At 51.5% G+C, this 9,168-nt stretch overlaps 1 long non-coding RNA gene across 1 annotated transcript; it reads left to right on the top strand.

Annotated features, from left to right (window-relative positions):
- Positions 1-4,604, top strand: LOC146544178 (uncharacterized). The gene is made up of 4 exons (XR_014884036.1): positions 1-166; positions 1,089-1,202; positions 1,428-1,466; positions 3,709-4,604. It is a non-coding gene; the product is annotated as an uncharacterized LOC146544178 (long non-coding RNA).
- Positions 4,605-9,168: the final 4,564 nt, after the last annotated feature.

Raw genomic sequence — 9,168 nt, 5'->3', positions numbered from 1 at the left:
TCACGTGGCGGGCGTTGAGGGCGGAGCGGTGCCGCGCGGCGCGCCGGGTTCGTCCGCTCGTCCTGGCCGTGCCGCGCGGTCGGCTCCCGTGGGGTCCGGGGCCTCCCGGGGTCGGTGCCGCTTACGGACGGGACGGCGCCGAAGGGCCGGGATCGGCGGCAGCGGGGTGAGCGGGGCCGGTGGGCGCGGGCGGGGAGGGAGAGCGGTGGGAGGGGGGAGGGGAGAGCGAGCGTCCTCCGAACGGCGTCGTGTTTCGCAGTTCTTGTCCTCGGTCTGATTTCTCTCTCCTTTCCCCGGCCGAATTTCGGCGCCCCGTTACACGTCCTCCAGGGGGAGGTTGGAGCCGACGGGCAGCCGGCGGCTGTGGGCTGTGCGGGGCTCTCGTGGCGGTGATGCTGCAGTAACGTGTCCTCCGTGCTCCCTTCGCTGAGATGTGCCGTGTGTGTCTGTGGCCGTGCTGAGGCTGCACGAAAGATGTCACGGCTGGTGTCTGCAGACCCGTGAGGGAAATCTACACTCGCGTTCCGAAGACGGTGCTCTCTTTCCCTCTCCCCCTCCCGCCCCCTTGATGTAGAAATGCGTCTATGATCGCTGTGAGCAAAGTCTGAGAAGGAGCTGGATTTCAATTCCTGCTGCTGTTTTCTTTCCCCTTACTCTTTCTCTCCCCATACGTCACCATGTGGACGTTATCTGCTAATTGTATTTTCAACTTTTTCTCATGATCCCAACGCTGTGAATTTCTCAGTGGTTGCTGAGAGGAAGGCAATCATAAATACAGATTTTAGCATATTGTATCATAGCTAATCACGTTCTGCTGCAAAAAAGGAAAGCGTAGTCCCTTTTTAAAAAAGCAGGAGACAGAGCGCTTCCCCCCAAAAAGGGAAAAACCCCCAAACGTTTATGCTGAGTTAACACGCTGAGAATGAAGAGTGGCAGCTTTGCTTCTTCCCTTCACTACTCGTCTTGGTTTGAAGTACAGAGGAAAGGATGCGTGAGCCATGCTGGAGCGGTGTGCCTGCCTGCAGAGTGTGGCAGTGAGCAAGGCAGAGAATTTTATAGCGTCTCTATAATGTCTGTCTCCTTCCTAGATGGCACTGAGTTCTCTGAGATGCGCTACGGAAATGATGAGAACGACTTCTGAGGCTGTGAGCGGTGGCTGATGAGAGAAGCTAAAGAGAGGAACCTCAAAATTGAACAGATTGGTAAATCCAAGCCTTAGGGTTTATATGCTCTTTGTTCTAACAAACACGTCTGACCCTTAATTACTTTAACGGACCGATGTTTTTATGTGGCGCCAGACAAGGTAGGGAAGCTCTAGGACTTGGTATGCCTGCATTGATGCTTCTCTCAGACTGTGCTTTTCTGTAGTAGCATAACATGCCAGGCAGTGGCTGGATACTGACTTCTGTTTACTTTTTGCTTTGTAGATACGGGATGAAGGGGCATCTCATAGCAAATGGATGAAGGTATGTCTGTTTTCCTTCTTAAAAGTGAAAGGTGCTTCTGAAGTTCCCTTGTTATCACATGTGCTTTGCTCGTCTGCTTCTTCTCTAGAGAAGAGACCTTCATCCTGTGACTACTTCGCTTCCTGACCTCTCGTGGTAGCTGCAGGCATGAAGCACTAACAGGAACATCCTTAGATTTTTTTTTTTTTTAATCTGAAGCTTTTATTTTGAACTTGGTAAGTCAGTGTATGCTAAGGAGGGCATTTTAAAGGAAGCTGCAGTTGAACCGTACAAATTCATCTTCTTACTGGCTGTTAAACAGCTTATCTTGTAAGTCAGAGATCCAGAATTCCTTCAGATTCTCAAGTGAAGTTCCAGTGGATATGATGCCCCTTAATTATTGATGTACAGCTCCAGGCTTTCATTACGTGGTCTGATTTACTTTTTCCATAAAGTAAGAGCTCTGAGTTTTAACTGTGCAAAAGTCAATACCTCATTTGGAACATGAGTTGGAAAGAGACAGTATTTCACATCAGGTAACACTGTGTCTCCTTCCCTGCACACCCCTCTTTGGAAGCTCGCTTCCCTTTGAGTTATGTTATGCTGAAGTGGAATCTTAATATAAGTTCTACTGTATTCATTGTTCACGTCCTTGCTGCTGCTTTGAGGCTCAGAAGGAAATGCATTTCTTCTCAAGAGAAGGTAGGGGTTAAGCTGAGTGTGAAGAAAACTGCTGATGCTTTTTTCCTTTCCACGCACAACTTTGCAGAAATTGGGTCCCTTCTGCTTAGAATCAGTCAGTCAGCGACTATTAGGAAAGTTCTTCTAGTTTTTGTATGCTGTACAAGGTCAGCTGTGTTATTTGTCCGTGGCAGCATCTGCAGCTATTTCATTCAGTGATTAGTTTTAGCAGAATAATACAGAAAATGGTGCACAGCAGTTAAATGTGACGTGACATTAGGAGGGAAAAACCCTTTGTAACTTCAGTGTCCTTCACGAGGCTGGCCTAGATAACATTCTGCCTGCTCCTGAGAAGTGGGAGTGCTCTCCTCTGAAACACCTTATCCTCATTCATATGTAAGGGTGTGTGATACGCTCGTAGTCTGTTAAACTGATCTGTGGTCAAAGTTTATAGCGGGACAGGTGAGCAGGAATTTTATAAAGAAACATCCTTAGGCACTGAGCTAATCAACTTTGATCACCTGCAAGAGGCTTCCTGAGAAATAGCAATTATGATGCTGGTGTTCTAATGTAACTAATTTTTCTATGGTTGTTTTATTCCTGGTTTGCCCACAACAGGCAGGAGTTGCACCTCAGCGAGTTCATAGCGCATGAGGAAACATGCATCACACACTCCAATTCCATAGACACGTTTTACGTACGGGCTTGTATTACTCACTTCCACCCCTCTGTTTTCAGAGAAGCCGGTGAGATCCAGAAGCTCACTGGGGCTTTGATGACCTTTTTGTTACGGCAACGTCTGGGTTCTCAGTTCCCATGTGGTTATGATGGCAGTGCAGTGTTTGGGAAGCATGCAGCCAGCTGACTTGTTCTTCTCGTTCTGGGTTCTGTCGCACGGCGGTCGTCCTTTGCAGAGGTGGACTGCATCTGATGGCTGACTTGTGGATAGAAACGTGTACGCCGCGCTCCTTCCCTGTGTGTTATCAGCAGTCTTCATTAGGAGGAGGTCTTGTGAAGGAAACGAGCTTTGGTTGTGTGTTGGTCACTGCCAGTGAATGGCTCTGCAGCTCCTGCAGCCCACCCAGCGTGCCTTTTGCAGCTGAGCTTGTTGTCAAGGCGTGCACAAAGAGCCGAGTTGGGTGCTAAGCCGTAAGTGCAGCTGCATGTTTCAACTGGGACTCGTGCTGCATCTCGCTGCTGATAATAAATACTTAAAGCTGGGCCTAAGGCAGTGCAAGACTGCGCTGCCTCTCCTTTGGCACGTTAAGGTTACTGCTGTAGGTCCCCAAGGGCAATATCAGAATGAGGCTTTGCTTTACAAGCCGTGGAGGTGGCGTGGCGTAGGTGAAGCTAGGTTTACTTGTGCTGCTGTGTTCTGAAGAAATAATCTTGTACTCATGCGAATGCTGTGGTGTGTTACAGCTTGCTCTGTAATGCAGGCTTTTCTGTTCTACCGGTATTACTCCAAAGCAAGCGTGCTTTTCGCTTTCAGTTTGGAGGGGAGGAACTACTGCAGCTGTTTGTACTTCTAGGCTCTGAGTTTTCTTCTTGTGACAAGTGCTCTCCTTAATATCTCGGGCAGGCCTCTCTCCTCTGGGACAAAGCCAGTGCCAACCGCCTGACCAACTCAGCAGGAACCGCGGGCTGTGGGAGATTGCAGCGCCTTCAGCGATGGAGCAGCGCAGGATGCTGGGCTCGGATCCCAAAGCAAACCTGCGTGAACGGAAACGTGAGCTCGTAAGTGCTGTGCACTGCTGATAGCTTTTACAGCTGTGTGCGTAAGGACTGCCTAAGGACTGCACAGCACATCCATCTGCCGCGCCAGGGCAGGAGAGAACCTGCAGCTGTCTGCTCTGTCAGTCTGAACTCCGGAATGCTGAGGTGTGAGGACAGCTGTCCTTAACAGCCCTGAGAAAAAGGTTGTGCAAGTTGTAGGGCATTTTTGAGTGACGTTTTCACCTTGGCCTATGCAGCTGAGTTCAGGTGTCGTTCAGCTTCTGAAGATCTATTCAAAAAGGGGATGTTCTTTAGAAGTAGCATGAAAAACGCAGGAGGAAAGGAACATAGTAAAGTTAATCTAGCTGTGTGTTTCTTAGGGTCTCTCTCAGGCTGTTTGTCTCCAGTTACAAAGAACAGCTGTGAGGGTTTTATTATCTGGGGCATCTGTACAACTTTCTGAGACTCCAGTCTGAAAACAGGCCGCAAACAGACTTTTACTTTCTCTCCCAGCTGCTTTGGTTAGGAGGTACAGCTGGAGGCTGTCACCCTCAGTTGCTCGTTTCATTTAACGTGCAGCTTTTTGTGGTGATACAGGCAGAGAATGTATTGGTTTCACTTTATTAAGTTCTCAGCACTGGGAATTGGTTCAGGAGGTGGATTTGCTGTCTTTTCCTTTCCTGTGGGTTTGTTCTGTCTGTTTTGTGGGGGGAAGGATGGTGGGTTGAGGGGAAGGAGGGAGGTTGCTTGTTGGGTTGTTTTCCCTTGTTTCATCTGGACGTGCCAGTGGAAATTAGTGGCTAGCTCAGATGCTGTTTCTGTTACTGTGTGTCCAGTTGAGCTTTGGTGAGCTGTGATATTACTTGCGTGCAGATACTTGTACTATGCGATGTGTTGTGTACAGTCTCTGACAGGCTTTTGTCACGTATATCACAGTGCTGCACTTGAGGAGACACGCAGCTGTTGTATCTACTCGTCTTCTTGTGCAATGCTTTAATTGGGAGGTCTCTTGAAAAGCAGTCAACGCTGAAAAGCAGAACGCTGAGATGTTATGCAGATCTGGCTATCCAAAGCTGGTGAAGAACGTACTCGTAATGCTGCTTGATTTCCTTGCGTAATGAGTAGTCCCGCATCAGTGATCTGCATAATGTCATGTGGACTGTCTCACCAGTGCAGTAGATTTATGCTCATCATGCTTCGTTGTCAGTCTAAAGAGTCTTAGATGAAGCGGTGAATCTGTCAGCTAGGTAGTTGTCGTAACTGTTTATCGGAACTAGCTATGCTGAGGGGAGTATAGTCAATGTCAGGGATCGCTCTGGTTGTTCTGTCTCTGCTTGGTATCAGGAGCTTGTCTGTGTAGTTGATTTCGCATGTTTGAGATGTACGGGCTAGAATCTTTGTCACTTTATAAATTCATATGACTGTGTGAGCTCTAGGTAAGTTCTGCGTTTTTTGTTTACAGGTGCTCTGTCGTCTATGTAAGTGACTCAGCTGAGGGTAGGGTGTTGAGTGACGCGATCCTTGCATTATCGACAGAGATTGTAGAAATAGTTCTTGAGTTAGAAATCTAGCATCGTTGTGATAACATGCTGTTTCTAATTTAACACTGCGTGCTATTCACTCTCTGTAATAGCCCTGAAGATGTTCACTCTGTTAGTGATGCTTTATCAGTGACTGTAGGTTTCGAATTGTAGTGAATCTAGATCTGCTCTTGGATGCGACATGAGACTGTGTAGCTCCTGGTCATTTTGTCGTCAAATGGCTGTCTCGTCAATCTAACAAGTACTGCTTACAGATGCAACTTAGTCTGTATGTTGTATCGATCTAGTTCTGGTGCTGTCATCTCTACTGAAGCATATTTTATATAATTAGTTCAAAAGTAGGAAAACTAGTAAGTGCTGTATGCAGGTGTAGGTGTGGTTAGTTTCCTGGTAAGCTGTTTTTTAAGAAGGTTGTGTCATTATGCTTCGTTCATGTCTATTCACTTATTGCATAGGTCTGTCTTATTCGAAGTTGTCTGATATAGTAGAAAAGTGCTTTCAATACGTTGATTTGTGAGCAGTAACTATAGAGAATCTGATAAAAGACTGTTGTTATAGCTGTGTTACCTGTGAGACAGCACGATCTCACATGTTGTCAAAAAAAGTCATCTAGTCTTTCTAAACGTTTGGTCCCCTTCAGATTTTCTTCATTAAGTTATGCATCATTCAGACACTTAATATTAGCATTTCTATTTATAATTAGACTTCTCAGTTTTGCCAGTGATAATTGGTTGATTTGAAATTTTGGACATTTAGGAATTTTAGTTGATCAGATAACTTCTTCCAACCTTTTCTGTTTTGTCACTAAAAGTTAAAGGTTGGAATTGACTTATTGTGTCACACACTACATTACTTCATAGAGGAATTTGCAAGGCAGTCACTGCTTAGTCTCTACCACGTCCATATACTGCTAATTAGAGATGTTTGCATCCCATGTATTGTAGTGTTCTTGCCTTGACTCAGTTATTCCATCATAAAGTTGCTGAAATGTTGCGAGCTTTCGTCTTAAAACGATTGATGAAAAATCAAGTCGCTAATCTTATTTATATTGTAATTGCTGATGCGTAGCTCTCATCTGCGAGTCTACCTACAATTGATGTTAAAATGAGTAACGCATTGCCTTGATGGCTGTCAGATCGTGCATCTCACAAAGATGACAACGTTTTGCCGCGTTCTTTCGCTCACACAAGTGTTGTAATAAGCAACAATCTTTTTATACCATGCACTTCTATTAGGTTTATGTGCCAAGACTTGCGAGGTAACATATTATGTGACAGGACTCCTGTTCGCAGCGCCTTCAGATTTTACATATAATACTTAGGCAACCGCATTGAGCTAACATGTCAGTCATCTGCTATTCAAAAGATGGAGACATCTCAGGGCTCATTTAATGATGAGACCAATAATGGTCGGTCCCTGAGCTGCGGAGGACCTGGTAGAGAAATAGTTTTCTGGTGGTAATAAGGCTGGTGCAGTCTATACTAGTCACCTTTGGATTAGTAAAAATATTGTAGTGCTCTAATCGCTTCACACTTTGCTCGAGTCCCGTGTAATTAAGAACATAGTCGTCGGTTACAAATTTCTCCTCCCTTCAGTTCATAGAGCAGTAGAGCCTCAGTCTCGTAATAGAGCGAAAGTCATAGGCTGCCCCACCTACGTGGGCCAATTCAAACCCCCCTGCTTTAGGTCATCTCGTCTCATACGGTCCTGCCGGCGCCTCTCAGCCAGTTTATCGCAAGCTCCCCGATAGTTCCACTCGCTCCCCGTAGTCCTGCGGCTGCCGATGCCGCTCACTCGTTGGTGGCGCCGTAAGGCTCAGCCATCTAGGCAGCACCAGCCCCCCAGCGCCGCGAGCCCAGCCAAAAACCGCCGCCGGCTACGGCTGTCTGCCGCCCCAGTGGCGCGCCCCGGCCCCCCCCGCCTGCCGCGCCGGGCCCGGGCCGGTGGCGCCGTTCAAGCCAGAAGCCACGCCCCCGCCTCGGGCCCGCTCGTTTCCGGGACCTGCTCGGGCCCGCCACCTCAGCGGGCCGCCGGGCCCTCGCCCCCGCGCTCGAACCGCAGCGCCACGCGTCGGCGCGGCGCCAAGCGTGCTAGCGCTTCCCCCGGACGCTCAGATGGGCCCGTACGAAGGCGTGGCCCCCGCCGGCCCCCGGGTCCCAGGCCGGAAGGCTTGTGTCCATGGGCCCGGAACCAGCGGCGCGAGTCTTCCGGTCGCGCGGCCCCGGCCGGGCCCGGGGGCCCGACGCCCGGATGCTCGCGCCCGGCGGGCTGGTCGGCTGCGGCGTCGCCCTCTGGTCTGTGAAGCTCGAGCCCCTGCTCCTGCCTGCCGGCGGCTCGCCTGAAACCCGCTCGCAGCCGCGGGCGTCGGCCCTCCGGCGGCCCGCCGCTGCCGGTGGCCTCTCCCGCCCCGCTGGCGTGCCCTGTCGTCTGCGTGCGGCCGGTGCTCGCAGTGCAGCCGTGGGTCTTGCGCTCCGGGCCCGGCCTGGCGCGCATGGCCCTTTCACTTTAAGGCGCTGACGCCGCCGGGGTCCCCGATGCCCACGTTCCCGGCAGGCGGCGGCCCTGCGCGCCGGCACCTGGCCGTCGCTGCGTGCGCCGGGCTCAGCCCTCCGGTGCGAGGGGGCTGCTGGGGGGGCGGGCAAAGGGGGGGGGGAAGTGGCGGGTCGGGGGCCCGGCGCTGGGCCAGGGCGGCCAGGAGGCGGGGGGTGTGCGTGGGGGCGGTGATGCTTGGTCGCTCGAGGGCGCGGTCCCGTCCTGGTGTAGCCCCGAGTGGCGCCGACTCCGGGCCGGCTCCTGCCGCTGGGGCCCGGGGTGGGCAGGGGGCCGAAGTCGGGGCCGAGGGGGGTGGGCGGGACCGGCCCGTGGTGTGGGGCGACGGCGCTCGCCGGAGGTTGCTGCTTCCCGTGGGTCCCTCGGGTGCCCCCGGGGCCAGGGCGCAGGGCTTGACCACTGCCCGGGGCTCGGACCTGGTCCCCCGGGTGGCCAGACCGACGAGGAGGAGGAGGCCGAAGCCAGTGCGGCCCGAGTGCCGCTGCCAGGGGTGTCTCGGGGGGGGCCGCGGCTGGGTTGGGCGGGGGGAGGGCTGCGGGGCGTGATACTCACACTGCGGAGCCACGTGGGTCCATCACACTGCATCCTGCCTGGGCTTCCACCCCCTATGGGACAGCAGGGATGCACCCTGGGTGCTGGTGGGCTTGTGGCACCCAATGCCTGGGGCCTGGGGAGGGTCGTGGGGGCTCCCGGTGTCTCCAGGAGAGTCCCCAGTACCCCCGGGACTGACCTGAGGGGTGGTGGACAAGCAGGATGAAGGTTCCCTTTCCCCATTCCCCTGTGTTGCGGCAAAGGGGAGAGGTTTTGTGAAGGGCACAGTGGTATGGGATTCTTTTCATAAAGATTCTGGACCTCGGTTCCCTGCCCGTGTCCAAATCAGAATGAAAAACTGTATTAAAAATTCATCTTTTGAGGAAGAAGCTCTGAGCACTTGTAAGTGGCAGTGCTTTGGTATTCTAGATTACCCGTTCCATGAGGAGTGCTGGGTGATGCTGCCTGATAGCATCAGTTGTGAGCGTGCTCTATAGAAAGTTTCCTCTGTGGGAGCGAGGAAACAAAACGTGGTGATTCAATACTGTGGGGTTATTATGGGGTTACTGGAGTCTAGGATTCTAGAGTCTGAGGATTGTGTGAGGATGCTACGAGGATACTGGCTGCTGTGAGTGCAAGTTCTGTAACTTCAGCTTCTGTGATTGTTTCCCAGTTCCAGATTCTTTGATTCTGTGATGATTCTG

The sequence above is a fragment of the Meleagris gallopavo genome, chromosome 6 (assembly GCF_905368555.1).
Source record: "Meleagris gallopavo chromosome 6, MGAL_WU_HG_1.1, whole genome shotgun sequence".
In the NCBI taxonomy this organism is placed as follows: domain Eukaryota; kingdom Metazoa; phylum Chordata; class Aves; order Galliformes; family Phasianidae; genus Meleagris; species Meleagris gallopavo.
Note: the sequence above shows the minus strand (reverse complement) of the source record. Positions and strands in the feature narration are given on the sequence as shown.